The 15,648-nt window shown below is 40.4% G+C and overlaps 1 long non-coding RNA gene across 2 annotated transcripts in view; it reads left to right on the top strand.

The window, feature by feature from the left end:
- Positions 1–13,204, top strand: part of LOC141419568 (uncharacterized) — a 53,490-nt gene extending 40,286 nt beyond the window's left edge. For both annotated transcript variants that reach the window (XR_012444207.1, XR_012444208.1), the window contains 2 exons: positions 9,626–9,888; positions 11,955–13,204. This is a non-coding gene — a long non-coding RNA (uncharacterized lncRNA). The remainder of the gene's footprint in view (positions 1–9,625; positions 9,889–11,954) is intronic.
- Positions 13,205–15,648: the final 2,444 nt, after the last annotated feature.

Here is a 15,648-nt window from a genome sequence, read left to right as displayed (position 1 = left end):
TAGGAACTTCCACACTGTTTTCCATAAGGACTGTTCCCACTTACATTCCCACCAGCAGTGTGCAACTGCTTTCTTTCCTCTGTGCCCTCCCTAGCTCTTGTTCAACTTTTGTCTTTCTGCATGGGACGCAAGCTTCAGCAAGGCTACCTTGCAAGAAAAACATGACACGCTGACCCAGTCAGGATAGTCTGACTGGGTCAGACTAATAACGACATACCATATCTGCTCTGTTCCCGCCGCCTACTTGACTGGACTCATGAGAACTCGACCTGTGTTTCACCCCGCCTTCCCATACATTCTGCATAAATAAATGTACTTGGAGGTGGAGGGGGTCACCAGCATCTCCCATCAGGAGTGTCGGACCCACCCAACCTCAGCTTCTCTATATGCCTGTCTTTCTGTCTTTTTTCTCAACCCCTAGTAGCTCCCAGTCAGGTCAAGGGAACTGCTCACACTGGCCATGAGAGGTAGCCATTTGTGCTAGAGTGAGGTGACGATCTCATGGTGGCTTTCATTTGTATTTTCCTGATGAGTAGTGATTTTGAGCAATTTTGAGGGGATGGTTACTGGGGTTTGACCACAGGGCTTGAGAATCCTTGGGAGGTAGTCTACCACTTGAGCCACACCCCTACCCCTTTTGCTTTTTGGTAATTTTTCACATATTTTCTCACATTTTCCTGGCAGGCCTGGACTGCAGTCCTCCTATTTATGCTTCCCAGGTAGCTGAGATGGCAAGAGTGCACCATCACACCCAACTTTTATAGGTTGAGATGGGGGCCTCACAAACTTTTACCCATATTGGCCTTGGTAGCTAATGTCTTGAAATGATGAGTAAGAAGAGGCTTAGTTTCATTCTTCTGCATGTGCATATCCAATTTCCCCAGCACCATTTATTGAAACAGACTTTTTTTGCCAGGCACTGGTGGCTCATGCCTGTAATCCTAGCTACTCAGGAGGCAGAGATCAGGAGGATTGCAGTTCCAAGCCAGCCCAGGCAAGTAGTTCTGCACGACCTTATCTTGAAAAATGCTTCACAAAAATAGGACTGGTGGAGTGGCTCAAGGTAAAGGCCCTGAATTTAAGCCCCAGTACACCCCCCCCCAAAAAAAACCAGAAAAGACTTTTTCTTTTCTCCAGCATGTGTTCTAAGTGACTTTGTAGAAAATCAGTTGTATGTAGGTATCCAACAATCCCAAAAACATTTGTTGAAAAGACTCTGGTCAAAAAATCTTTTGGCCATGGTACGAGGGTTTGTTTCCAGGCTCTGTATTCTATTCTCTTGGCCTATACCTGTATCTTTACATACACTCAAGTTTAATAAATTCTAAACCTTCAAGGTCCTCTTTTATTTACTTTTTTTTTACTTTCTACCACTTGAGTCACTCCACCAGGCCTGTTTTGTGTTGGGTATTTTGGAGACAGGGTCTCGTGAACTATTTGTCAGGACTGGCTTCAAACCATGATCCTCCCGATCTTTGCCTCCTGAGTAGCTAGGATTACAGGCATGAGCCACAGGTGCCTGCCTAAAATTTTGTTTTTGACATGTATTATGCATAGCATGAAATATGGATAATACATTTTATAATCTAGTATAGGCAGTGTAATGCAATATAACATTTACATATAATACATGAAATATACTTTGTAGTACCTAGTATACCTGAAAGGGAATGACAAATTTTATATAATAAATTACAAATAATGGCAAGTATATAAAATATTGGATTATTTTTATAATCATTGTATACAGTTCCATTGTATATAGTTGTTTTTTATGATGGTTGTATTGTACAATCATATAGTTATACTCATTATACCAATTATGTTAGTTACAATTTTATATCCTATATGATAAATTATAAGATATTACATTTTATAATATATACAACAATGTAAACTTCATGAGGCTATACAATATTTTATGTGCAGTTGTTATGCATGAGATTATATAAATTATGTATGAACATTGCATATAATTATATGAGCATATGTATATTAAGTTTGCAATATAATCCATATAATATTAGAAAAGTATATAATGAATATTGTGACAATTATAATATTTTAGGAAAATATACAGTGTGTTATAGCATATACAATAATACATAATTACATAATCATGGTGTTTAATTGTAAGTGAATTTCAGAATATATTTCTATATAAAGATAATCATACATTTTATACAAAATATTAAATATAAGATGTATAATACATGTAATGTATGACTTCAATATTATATATAAAAGCAGATATTATATGTTACATATGAATTACATGTCATAAGATGTATAAATTGTACAATATAATCATAACAAATCACTAATGCTTTCACTTCTGGACCTAGGCAAGTAAGTCAGCTCAGACCAGCACTTGCAGGGCACTCAGCTTTCAAGTTGTGAAGTGAAGGTGTGAAGCCGCTGCAGCAGTGGCAGTGAGGGAACAAACCAGGGCTGGCAGCTGCCTCCTTGCACTATTGGAAAGCCCACAGTGCCTAGTGGAGGGCCTCCCAGTGTGAGGCCACCCACCCTGCTTCCTGTACCACTTGTTCTAAACTGGAGTTCTTACTGCTGTTTAGTTATGATGATTGGAACTATTCAAGAGATAATTGTCCTACTCACAGATGGCAGGAAGAGACACCTTGCCACATCACCTGGGGCCAAAAGAAGAAACTGCCAGGTCAGTCAAGAGGAAAAGGAAGAGGGAAGATGCGGGCAACAGCTTTAACTGGGGTCTCCCAGAGAAGCACTCCCTTCATTTTGTCTCAACGATAACCGTTTTAATTGGAGTGAGGAGACTCTCTTGGGGTTTTGATTTGTAACCCTGTTGGCCATTTGTGTGACTTTTTTGGAGACCTGGGTTATTTGATTTTTAGTTTGGTTGCTTGTTCTGTTGAGTTTTTGGAGTTCCTCCTAGGTTCTGGATATTAATCCCCTGTCAGGTACATACTTTACGAAGATTTCTGCCCATTTTCTCACTTGTAACTTCACTGTGATATTTGTTTCCTTCGCTGTGTTGAATTTTATTTTATTTCTTTTTTGGTGTAGCTGGGTTTACTTTTATTGAGTTGATGATGATGCTCCCTTTAAATTTTTATATGTAAATTTATTCCTTTTTTTTTTTTTCTTTTGTGATACTGGGGCTTGAACTCAGGGCCTCCACCTTGAGCCACTCTACCAACCCTTTTTTGTAAAGGGTTTTATTTTTATTTTATTCATATGTGCATACAATGTTTGGGTCATTTCTCCCCCCTTCCCCCCGCCCCCTCCCTTACCCGCCTCCCCTTGTAAAGGCTTTTTTGAGATAGGGTTTCATGAAGGATCTGCCTGGGCTGGCTTCAAACCGTGATCCTCCTGATCTTTGTCTCCTGACTAGCTAGAAGTACAGGTATGAGCCACCAACGCCCAGCTCAACTTATTCATTTTTAATATTTTTTGGCTATACTGGCATTGGAACTCAAGGCCTTTTCTGAGGCAGACACTCTACTGCTTGAGCCACTCTGCCATCCACCACCTTTTTGTTGTTGTTGGCCTGGGGTTTGAATTTAGGGCTTCACATTTGCAAAGCAGGTACTCCACCTCCAGCCCTAAATTTATTTTTTATTATTTATTAATTCACTTATTTATTTTTATATTGTAGCAGTACCGGGGATCAAACCCAGGGCCTCATGCATGCTAGGCAAACACTCAACTGCTGACATACATCCGAAGTCCTCTACATGTATTTTCAATGGAGACATAAAAACATAGAATTATACATATATTTGAAAACCATGTGATGCTTTAATGTATGTGTATGTTGTATAATATTTAATCACCATAAACATACCCATCTTCTCAAAGATGGACCAGTTCCTTATGGAGAAGACGTTAAGTATCTTGCTTCTAGCTTTTTGAAATAATTAGTACATTTTCATCATCTATAGTGACTCCACTAGAATTTCTTATTCCGATCTAACTGTATCTTAGCACTGATTGATCAACCCTTCCCCATTACACCCTTATCCCTACTTTTTTTCAGCCCTTGGTAACCACTGTTCTGTTCCCAATAACTATAAGAACAATTTATTGATATTCTATGACACAAACTATATTCCGTGAGGTAGAATAGAACTGATCTCATAAAACGGTTTGTTTATATTTCCCATAGCAGTACGATCATGAAGTTTGTGTCTTTCCAGGTCTTGCTTATTTCACTTAACATAATCATTTCCAGTCCATCATGTTATCTTAAATGACAAGGTTTCTTTCTTTAAGGCTGAATAGAATTTCACTGTGTGTAGGTCCCTCATTTACCTTTTTTTTTTTTTTCTTGTTTGTTTTTGGGTTTTTTTTTTTTTTTTTTTTTTTGGCAGCTCTGGTGCTTGAACTCAGAATCCATACTTGGTAGGCTGGTGGTGTACTGCTTGAGCCATGGCTCCAGCTCACTTCTTTTGCTTTTTTATACTGCCACTTTTTCACATTTAAGATAGCACATTGTATTGCATCCGTCTATTGATGTCCACTTACAATGCTACCATTTCTTTCTTTGTATATTGTGACTGTGCTGCAGTAAACAAGAGAGTACAGATGTCTCTTTCACATACTGATTTCTTTCCTTAGATTATGTACCCAGTCCTGAGATGGAATGCTGGACCATGTGCTTATTCTATTTTTGATTTGTTTAGGAATTTCCACACTGTTTTCCATAAGGACTGTACCCACTTACATTCCCACCAGCAGTGTGCAACTCTTTTCTTTCTTCCGTGCCCTCCCTAGCCCTCGTTTAACTTTTGTCTTTTTGATGATAGCCATTTGTGCTGGTGTGAGGTGACCATCTCATGGTGGCTTTCATTTGTATTTTCCTGAGTAGTGATGTGTGGGCATTCTGGGGGTGACTACTAGGGGGTTTTTGTTTTTGTTTTTAAATCACAGGGCCTTGAGATTCCTAGGCAGGTGCCCTACCACATAAACCACACCCTAGATCTTTTTTCCTTTTTAGTTATTTTTCAGAAAAGGCCTACCATGTTCCTGACAAAGGAGTACCACCATGCCCAACTGTCTATCTAGGAGTATTACCAATTTTTAAATTGGGTTATTTGCTTTTGCATTTTTTTGTTTGTTTGTTCTCTTGAGTTTTTGGAGTTCCTTCTGTGTTCTGTATATTTACTTCCCATTGTCACATGTGCACTTTAAAAGTATTTTTGCCATTTCTGTAAATTGTCTCTGTCTTTTTTTTTTTTTTCCTGGTGGCACAAGGGTTTGAACTCAGGACCTCACCCTCGTTAAACAGGTGCAGCTGCTACTGCTTGGAGCCAGTCTGCCAGCCCTTATTTTTTTGTGATGAGTTTTTTGGAGATAGGGTGCTGGGAACAATTTGCCTAGGGATGGCTTCTTGCCTCCATCCTCCTGATCTCTGCCTCCTGAGTAGCTAAGATTACAACCTTGAACAGCCTGTACCTGGCTGTAGACAATATCTTCACAATCTACATTGTTTGTTTAGATGATTATTTAGTTTGCTGTATGGAATTTTATTGTGGGGGGGCTAGGTTAATTTCCATTTAGATGGTGGTACTGTTCCTTTTAATTCTTCAAATTAATGGAGATATAAAAACATAATCAGAAATAATTATTGGACACAATGTATCATTTGGATGTATGTGTACTTTCTGTACTGTTTAACCACATTAAACATGTCTATTTCCTCAAAGATTGATCATTCCTTATGGAGAAAACCTTAAAAATCTTTTCTTGTTTTTTGAAAAACTCAGTACAATATTGTCATCTATAGTGACTCCACTAGAACTTCTTGTTACAATCTACCTAGAATTTAGTACCCATTCATCAACTTTTCCCTCCTCCACCCTTATCCCCACTTTTCCCAGCCTCTGCTAACCACCATTCTGCTGGCAACTCCTATGAGATCAATGTTTCTTTCTTTTCTTTTTCTTACTTTCTTTCTTTTTTTTGTGGTACTGGGGCTTGAACTCAGAGGCTTCGCCTTGAGCCACTCCACCAGCCCCTAATTATGTGAAAGGATTTTCCAGATAGGGTCTTGTGGAATTATTTAGCTGGGCTGGCTTTGAACCATGGTCCTCCTGATCTCTGCCTCCTAAGTAGCTAGGATTACAAGCGTCAGCCATCAGCACCCAGCTATTCCTGGATTTTGCTGAGGTGTGTGTTACATCCATGAGTCACATGTATCTTCTCTGTAATCAATGGTCAGCAAATGGTTTACTTTGTTTTTCTTTTTTGATGATAATAGAGTTTGAAGTCATTAGAGAGAAGGAATCCCCGCAGTTCTTTCCCTCGTAGTTTCCAATATCAAAAAAATTATCCAGGATCGGGAGAAAATGTATCCAGGTGCAGAGGGTGGAGGGCCAGGATGCGATGGGGTCCGAGGATGAGAAGGAGCTCCCCGTGGCCTAAACAGGCGAAAGCAGTTCTGAGCGGCAGCCCTGGGGCCTCCTGTGGCATAGCCTGCAGCTAGAACAGCATTCCTTTCTTTGTCCTTTCCTGTGACAGGGTCCCTCTGCTCAGCTCAACCTCCAGCTTCCATTGCCGGGATTTACAGGCTGCGCCTCCCCTCAGGGCTTCGGGATTCCTTTTAATGTTTCCCCTCGGTGCTTCCTGGGCTCCCATTTCGACATCAATACACTCTGATCTGCAACGAGATCAAAACCGGTGCCTGACTGCATGGACCACCAGTGCCACAGCCTTCAGGGAACCATCAGCCAGGATCTGCAGGAAGGGGGGTGGGGGGAGGGGAACGACAGAGGATGGGAGGGGAAGGGGTGTAGGATCAGCAGGCACAGCTCCACTATGGGGCAGCCCCTCCTCGCCCTCTGCCCTCTGCCTGCCCAGTGCGTTGCTGGCTGTCTCACTCTGCATTTCCTGCCCCTCCATCCTGCCTGAGCTCAATTCCTCCGGGAAGGACTGGTCTTCTCCAGTCACAGGCTGCAGTGAGTGAATGCCAGAGGCCTCCGCCCCACCCCCACCCCCACCCGGCCCTCCCAGAAGCTGTCCTCCCTTCCCCCCCCAGCTCCTGCCTCCCGGGAAGCTGCCTCCAAGACTCAGCCTGGTTCTCCTGCAGCTCTGAGCTCTGAGCTGTGAGGGATATGGTGACAAGTGAAGCTGGGGGAGACACCTTTGTGCCCCCAGGAAGCACTTCCACTAGCCTGATCTGGGCTGCACTGAATCTGTACGTGAACATCTTAGTTTTTATTCTTCCAATGATAAACAATGGTGTCTCTCCATTCGCCGTGTGTGTCCTTTTCAGATTCCTTCATCATGTTTTAGAGTTTTCCTTGTACAGGTCTTTCCCTTCTGGCTAAATTTATTCCTAGGTTATTTTTCGTAAGTACTGTACCTGAGATTGGTTTCTTGATTTCCATCTCACATAATGCAAGAGAGGCTTATAGTGATGCTGATATTATATGTTGCAACTTTGCGGAATTGGTTTTAGTTCCAATGGCTACTTTTTTCCTCCTCCTCCTCCTCACAAGTGGTTGGGATACAGTCCTGTGCCACTGCACTTGTCTACAATAATCTTTTAAATATACTGTTAATTTCAGTATGGTAGTATTCACTTAAGGATTTTTGCATCTGTGTTCCTCGAGCTTATCGACTTGTTGTTTTCCTTTCCTTGTGTCTTTTACCTGTTTTGGGTGGCAGGGTATCTCTGACCTCAAAGAATGTGTTGGGAACAATCCCTTCAGTTCCTTCCTCTTTAATCTTTTGGAATAAGTTAAGAAAAATTGCCCTAAATTCTTCTTTAAATACTTGGTAGAACTCAGCAGTGAAGCCATTTGTTCCTGGTCTTTCATTGGCGAAAGGCATGTATGTATTAGCGATTCACTGCAGTTAGTCGTTATCAGTTCTGTTCAGGTTTTCTTTTTTCTCGTGATCCCATGTTGGTTAGTTGCATTTGGTAAGGCTGTGCTTACTACCTCTCCCACCACTAGCAACTAGAATCTTCCTCCACACTCTGCCGTCTGAGGTGGTGGTAACCTTGGTGAAAGCAGTCCCTTGGCCACCCAGGCTGACACTAAGCTGGGCCAACACCTAAATCATAGCTGCAGGGACCTACATAAGCCGAGGGGCATCCTTGCTCCACATTGAAGCTGGCGCTGATGGGGGACAAACTCTGCCCCACTGTGTGCAGGTCTCTGCCTGTGCTGGTCCAAGTCTCCAGGCTTCATATGGAGGAGCAGTCTGGGGATAGCTGCTTTGCCCCAGGTTGAAGGAGAGGCGCTGGAAACCTTCCCTTGGCTGCCAAGGCTCCTGTTGAGCTGAGTCACCGCTGAGTCACACAAGCACAGGGACCTGTGTAGTTCACAGAGGCAGTGTGTCCCAGGACATTCCAAAGCTGGCAGTAATGCAGGCTGAAATTCCAGCGTATCCCAGCAGGGTGCTGCTCTCCACCTGCTGCTGCGAGGGCTCCCTCCGTAAGCTCTGGCCTCTTTCTTCCTCTGTTGAATCCCTTGCCAGGCTGAAACAGCTCCAAGGCACTGTCTGGATTAGCCTTCACACCCAGCTCCCCAGTGGGTGGAGTCTTACTTCCTTGCTGCCTGCTGGGGTGGGGGAGGGGGAGGGGTGGGGAGGCGGTCCCTTGACCACCTGGCTAACCAGTTCCAGTTCTTGGATCATTCCGCTGGTACTGTCCTGTGGGCAGGCAGGGATCACAGTGTTCTACAAGCACTGGGTTTCTTTGTGTCAGGTCTCCATTGGGTTTCAAGTCTAAGGCCTGGACTTAATTGCTTCTCCTTCCCCCAAGTGGGAGGCATCTCTGTCCAAGCTGCTTGGAACTGGGGGGAGAAGTGAATTCTTCAATGAATATTTTCTTATTATAGTCAAACTAGGCCCTGTGGTCTCTTACCTGGCTTCCTTAGCTCTTGTGAAAGTGGTTTGGAGCCCAAATAGCTGTGCAACTTGTTGTGTGTCCAACAATAATCAGAGAAAGGGACAAAGTAATAGACAATAAAGCAAGAGGTTAACAATGAAGAAAGGTAAAAGTAATGGTAATGAAATAATGGAATAAAAAGGGGTAGGGAAAGGGAAAAAAGAAGACATCAGACATAAAAAGGTAAAAGAATATGTGAAAGAAGAGGAGCAAAGAGCAAGACATAAAACATCCAATAGAAGAATAAAAGTGAAATAGGTAGTCAGGCACGGAGGTACACACTGTCATCCCAGCTGCTTGAGAAGCCGAGGCACAAGGGTGATGACTTCCAAGCTAGGCTTTGCAAAGTTAGCAAGACTAAGTATCTCAAAAACAAAATAAAACAAAAGATCTGAGGTGTAGCTCAAGGGGTAGAGTGCAAGCACCAGGGCCTGGGTTTGATCCCCAGTACTGCAAAATAAAATAAATAAATTCAAATACATGAATAACTTTAGATAAAAGGAAGAAAAAGGGAGGGAGGAGAAAAACTAATAAAAAACAATATTCCTCCTACCCAAGGTCCTTCATTTGGAGCAACTTCTTTCTGGTTCAATAATTGGGGGCTCCTAGGTCTCAGCTGGGGTCTATTTAATCCCTCTGTTCCCAGGGAACAGGGTGGTGCTGTCAGCAGGCTGAGCTGTCCCATCAAGGATGTGCTGTCAGCACAATGCTCATTCAAGTCACACCGTTCTGTTCTTTGCCCACCAGACCCAGTGCTGACCCCACTGAGCCTTGCTATCTCTGGGCCAGGTTTCCACTTCCTGCAGAGGCCCCCTCTCTGTGCACCCATGGATGTGGATGTGGCAGATGCACCACCAGCCAAAGTCTATCCCTGAGTACTTCAAAGAGTGAAGTAAGCAAACAGAGCACTGAGTTCTGCAGAGTAGTGTGCCAGCTGTGAGAACCAAGCAATCCACTGGCCTCCTGCTTGCACCTCTCTGAACTGGCCCCCGCCCCGTAATAATCCACAGGTGAGGCATCTTGCTCCTGGACACAGAGGGCAGTGTCTTTAATCGTAAATGAGTTTTGAATAATCAGTTTAGATAAGGATAGTTCATACATTTTATATAAAATATCAAATGCACAATGTGTAATGAATGTAATGTATGATATTCAGTATTATTTGTAAAAGCACATTAATATTGTTTGCGGCATGTAAATTATATCTCATGAGTTGTATACATTGTATAATATAACCATAAAAATAACTAATACATTGAATTCCATATAGAATGCTATATGATGCAGATGTAATCTCAAATGTATTATACATATCACATGTAATTATATATAATGATTATATGCGTAATGATTATATAATATAATCTTATATATAATTGAATAGTTATAATACCATTGGGATATTTTTACATTGTACCATATCATATATAATTAATTAATAATACATTATGTCACAAGTGACATGAAATACAACCTGTTATCTATTTTGTTTATATTCATAAATGATATAATTTCATATGCCATATGTCACTATACTATATAATTAATTGTCATGTGTCTTATATAACTATAGTATGCACATAATATGTTGCATATTAAAAATGGTCATATTTAGTGTAAAATATAACAGATATCACATAAAATTATATATGATCATCTTATGAGCAAGGATTATACACTGGAACATCACATTTGAATACATCATTATATATAAAATTGTCACAGTAAAAATTACATTTTATGCAATATATGAGAAAATAGGATTGGTGGAGTAGCTCAAGTGGTAGAGCACCTGCTGACAAGCAAGAGGCCCTGAGTTCAAACACTAGTATTGCCAAAAAAAGAAAATATATGTGATAATATTACCTGTTTTATCTATTATATATTATATGAAAGTATATATAACTCTACGGCCTTGTATATTGTCTATTATTACACATTGTGCAATATAATCACATAAAATTAAGAATTTCAAATTATATCATACACAAAATTTCTACAATTGATATATATAGTATAAAATCATTATCACTTACATATAATAACACACATATATTGGGTGTGTGACTAAAGGGTATTGTACATATATATATATAAAACATGTATATAATTGTGTAATCTGGTGAAGGGAAATATGTGCATATACATTAGCTATTATCACCCACATCATTATTGATATTACATATAACATATTTTTTATTGCCTATATTCTATGATATGTAGTCATATATTTTCATATATTATGATATTTCAGCATACCTCATGTAGTAGTATATGACATTTATAACCACATATATAACTACATATGTAATCATATATGCTATGAATATGTTTAATGAATTATGTGTAGTTATGTAAATATTGTATAATATATCATTATATATAACTCAAGGATGTGATCTATGAAATATACAATACTAAGCACATGATATGATATATAATCTGTAAATAATTAATCATAATTACATGTAATAAAAGAATAATGTGTACAATATGTACTTATATGTCTAATATACCAAAATATTACATGTGAAGATATAGGCACATAAACTATAATTGTATACATAACAATAAACTTTTTTATTTTTTTGATGGTACTAGGGTCTGAACTCAGGGACTCAGGCTTTCTGGCTGGCGCTCTCCCACTTGAGCCACTCCACCAGCCCTGTTTTGTGTTGGATATTTTGAAGATAAGGTCCTGCAGACTATTTGCCCAGGGTGGCCTGGAAGCATGATCCTCCTGATCTCTGTCCTAAGTAGCTAGGATTATAGGTGTGAGCCACCAGTGCCCAGCTTTGTTTTGTACTTTTTGCTGTTTTTATCTGTTTTTTTCTTCAATCTGTCTTGCCCTGGTTATTTTGGAGATGGGAGTCTCATAAACTGCTTGCCCAGACTGACCTGGAACCTGGATTTTCCTGAGCTCAGCCTCCCAAGTAGCTAGGATTACAGACCTGAGCCACTGTCACCTGCCCACAGTATACAAACATTATTATAATTAAATAGTCATAGCAACATGTCATATGAATTTGTATATGTAATGTGTAATATAATTTTTTTTTTTTTTTTTTTTTTGCAGTACTGGGGCTTGAACTCAAGGCCTACATCTTGAACCACTCCACCAGCCCTTTTTTTTGTGAAGTTTTTTTCGAGATGGGCTCACAGAACTATTTGCCTGGGCTGGCTTTGAACCGTGATCCTCCTGATCTCTGCCTCCTGAGTAGCTAGGATTACAGGCGTGAGCCACCAACACCTGGCTTTTCTTGGGCAGGATTACAGTTGTGAGTGAATGGAACCCGAGTATACTATATTATATTGTGAACAGCATATAACATTGTATAGGGATTTCCAAATATCATATATTTTATATATAGCATATCTTATATTTTGCAAAAAATATGACAATATCATTCGTTCTCTTTATGCACCTTTATACTATGATGAAATTTGTATTCTCAAATATAAGATTATATAATTGTTATATATCACATATTTCTGCATACTATGAATTGTACTACAATATAAAAGTTATTGTGGAGCTGACAGAGTTGCTCAAGCAGTAGGAACACCTGTTTAGCAAGTGTGAGGCCCTCAGTTCAAATTCCAGAACCTCTAAAAAAAAACCATTAAAAACTTACTGTACATTTTCTATATTATATGTAATGTGCCACAAATGGTATACATGATAGAATCTTTTCATATCATAGTTATATGTAAATTATATAATATTTTAGAAAATGTTGAAACACAAATGAATTTTTTGTGTGTGTGTGTGCTACTGGGGTTGGAGCTCAGGGCCTATGCCTTGAACCACTCCACCAGCCCTTTTTGTGATGCATTTTTTCAAGATAGGGTCATGTAAACTATTTGCCTGCGTTGGCTTCAAACCACAATCCTTCTGATCTCTGCCTCCTAAGTAGCTAGTATTACAGGCATGAGCCACCGGTGCCCAGCTAACACAAATGATTTTATTTTTTATTTTGCTAGTTTTCTTTTCGTGAAGGATATTAGGGTTTGAACAAAGGATCAGATCTCTAGCCTCACACATAATTTGATGTGGTATCATGTATTTTATATTCTTCTGTATAACAAATATTATAGTATGTTATAATCCACTTTTTATGATATAAAAGTTTAACTTATTCACCTTATATTATACAGTATGGTTTATAATTAATGTAATTATGATATATTTTATAGTGTGGGTACATAACATTTAATAAGATGCAATAATGCTATGCACAGTGATTACAGAATCATGTAAGATTATATATATTTATGTGAATATATACAATCATTTATTTATTTTTATTAAAGATGTTATGGACATTCTTGTAATGCTTTTTACTAGATGCATGCACTCTTTCCTTTATTTATTTACTTATTTATTTTATTCATATGTGCATACAATGTTTGGATAATTTCTCCCCCCTTCCCCCCACCCCCTCCCTTCCCCCTACCCTCCCCCCCACCCGCTCCCTCCCTTACCCCCCCTTACCCCTCAATACCCGGCAGAAACTATTCTGCCCTTATCTCTAATTTTGTTGAAGAGAGAGTATAAGCAATAATAGGAAGGACCAAGGGTTTTTGCTAGTTGAGATACGGATAGCTATACAGGGAGTTGACTCGCATTGATTCCCTGTACGTGTGTGTTATGTTCTAAGTTAATTCTTTTCTCTAGTTCCTGGTCCCCTTCTCCTATTGGCCTCAATTGCTTTAAAGTATCTGCTTTAGTTTCTCTGCGTACTATCATTTATTATATAAATTTTCTCATGACATTTTTGTACATGTTTATGTATGTTATATAATTAGGCAGACAGTTTACCACTTGAACCACTCCACCAGCCCTTTTTTGTGATGGCTATTTTCAAGATAGGGTCTGGTGAACTACTTGTCCAGGCTGGCTTCGAACCGCAGTCCTCCTGATCTGTGCCCCGAATAGCTAGGATTATAGGTGTGAGCCACCAGTGCCAGGCCAAGATGATACTTAGATTTCCAATTATGCCAAATCCCAAATCTCTGTGTCTGCCTGTGCGTATACAGAATATTAAGTAAATATCTGATATATATTTAATTTTCAGTTCTCTTTCATTTTCTATACCAGTATCTATGATTTGTTTTTTTGTTTTGTTTTGTTTTTGTTTTTGTTTTTGAGGTACTGGGGTTTGAACTCAGGGCCCATTCCTTGAGCCACTCTACCAGCCCTTTTTAGTGATTCTTTTTTATTTTTATTTTTTTTTGAGCTAGGGTCTGATGAACTATTTGCTGTGATTGGCTACCAACTGAGATGCTCATGATCTCTGCCTCCTGAGTAGCTGGGATTGCAGGAGTGAACCTCCAACGTCCAGCATCTATGATGTTTTGAGGCAGGATAAGATAGGGAAAGACCCCGATTCTTATGGCTTAATATTATCTTTTACATTGAAAATTTCTCTGTCACTCTTTCTCTACCTCTCAGCTTTCTTTTCAATTACAAACATTTGTAGATTAATTCACACTTTAGCCCATAGACAGCTCAAAACACCACCCAAATCCCTCTCGTCTCATCGATTATTGCTGATCAAGAACTGCTCAGGTTCCACCTACTGCCTAGAGACACCTTTTAAAAACCGTTGATAAAAGAGAACTCGCTCTCAGCTTCTGCCTCATACCTGGCACATCATGACTTTTGTAACTCCTCTCCTGAACCTTTAGTAAACTGTTACCTCTCTTACTACACCCACATGCATGGATGCTTCTATGAGGGACACAAAGAATTTGGGAGTCTTCTGAACAGAGACTACATAAGCCTACAGCTCTTTCACCTTAGATTTTGTTCATTTGCTCTTTCCTGCCCCTCTTTTTCCTGCACTTCTAGTTACCTATAGCAAGGTTATTAGTTGTTGTCCTGGGCTGATGACTCACTGTGGGCCTTCCCCCTTGGTTGCAGGAAGAGAAGGAGGGACAGGGGCCCTGTGTCCTGCCTCTAGGCAGCCTCTTGGTTCTCCAGCTTCCCAAAATGCCTTCAAGAATTGGGGTTTGCCCAGAGAGCTAGAACCTGTTCCAGGGAAAGCGCAGCTAGCAGTCCCAGAACATAAATCAGCCCTATGACACCTTAGGAATGCAGAAGCCTCCCCAACCTGGGAGAAGCTGAGGAACCAGCTTGGCCAGATGACCAGGATGTACTGGAGGCCTGCGCGCCAAGAATGGACCTATAGGATTCCATTACAGACTGTTCTTTAGGTTAGGGTGGAAGCCTTACATGTATATATCACCCCCACTCCAACGCTGGGGGGCCCGTGGTTTCCAGACCTCACTGTGCATCTCTCCGATCTGCCGCTCTCTATGAGTAAAATTTTTTTTCTGCCTGTAACTCAGGTGCTCCAGCCTCTCATTCCTGAGTGTGTTCTGAGAGCAAGAGCCCATTACCGCGTCCGTGGATTCCCCCATGACATCTCGTGCCCGTGACATTGGTTTTTTTTTTCTTTTTTTTTTTTGATAGTGGTGGTGGTGGTACTGGAGTTTGAACTCAGGGCTTCCTGCTTATTAGGCAGGTACTTTAGCACTTGAGTCACACTTCTAGCCACTTTTCATACTTTGCTTCTGTTTTTAAAGGTGGCCTATTCTGCTAGCAGAATCCCTTCATGTGGAGGTAAGCAAGAGCACTCAATTAAGGTCCTTGGCCATTATCTGGGCACTTTACATTCCTGAATGAATTACACAGCTTCCGGGGTGAGTGGGGGGCTGGTGGGAGGGCTGCTTAGGGTAAGTCAGGCCACACAGGCCAGGCAGGG

Source organism: Castor canadensis, chromosome X (genome assembly GCF_047511655.1).
Source record: "Castor canadensis chromosome X, mCasCan1.hap1v2, whole genome shotgun sequence".
Classification (NCBI taxonomy): domain Eukaryota; kingdom Metazoa; phylum Chordata; class Mammalia; order Rodentia; family Castoridae; genus Castor; species Castor canadensis.
Note: the sequence above shows the minus strand (reverse complement) of the source record. Positions and strands in the feature narration are given on the sequence as shown.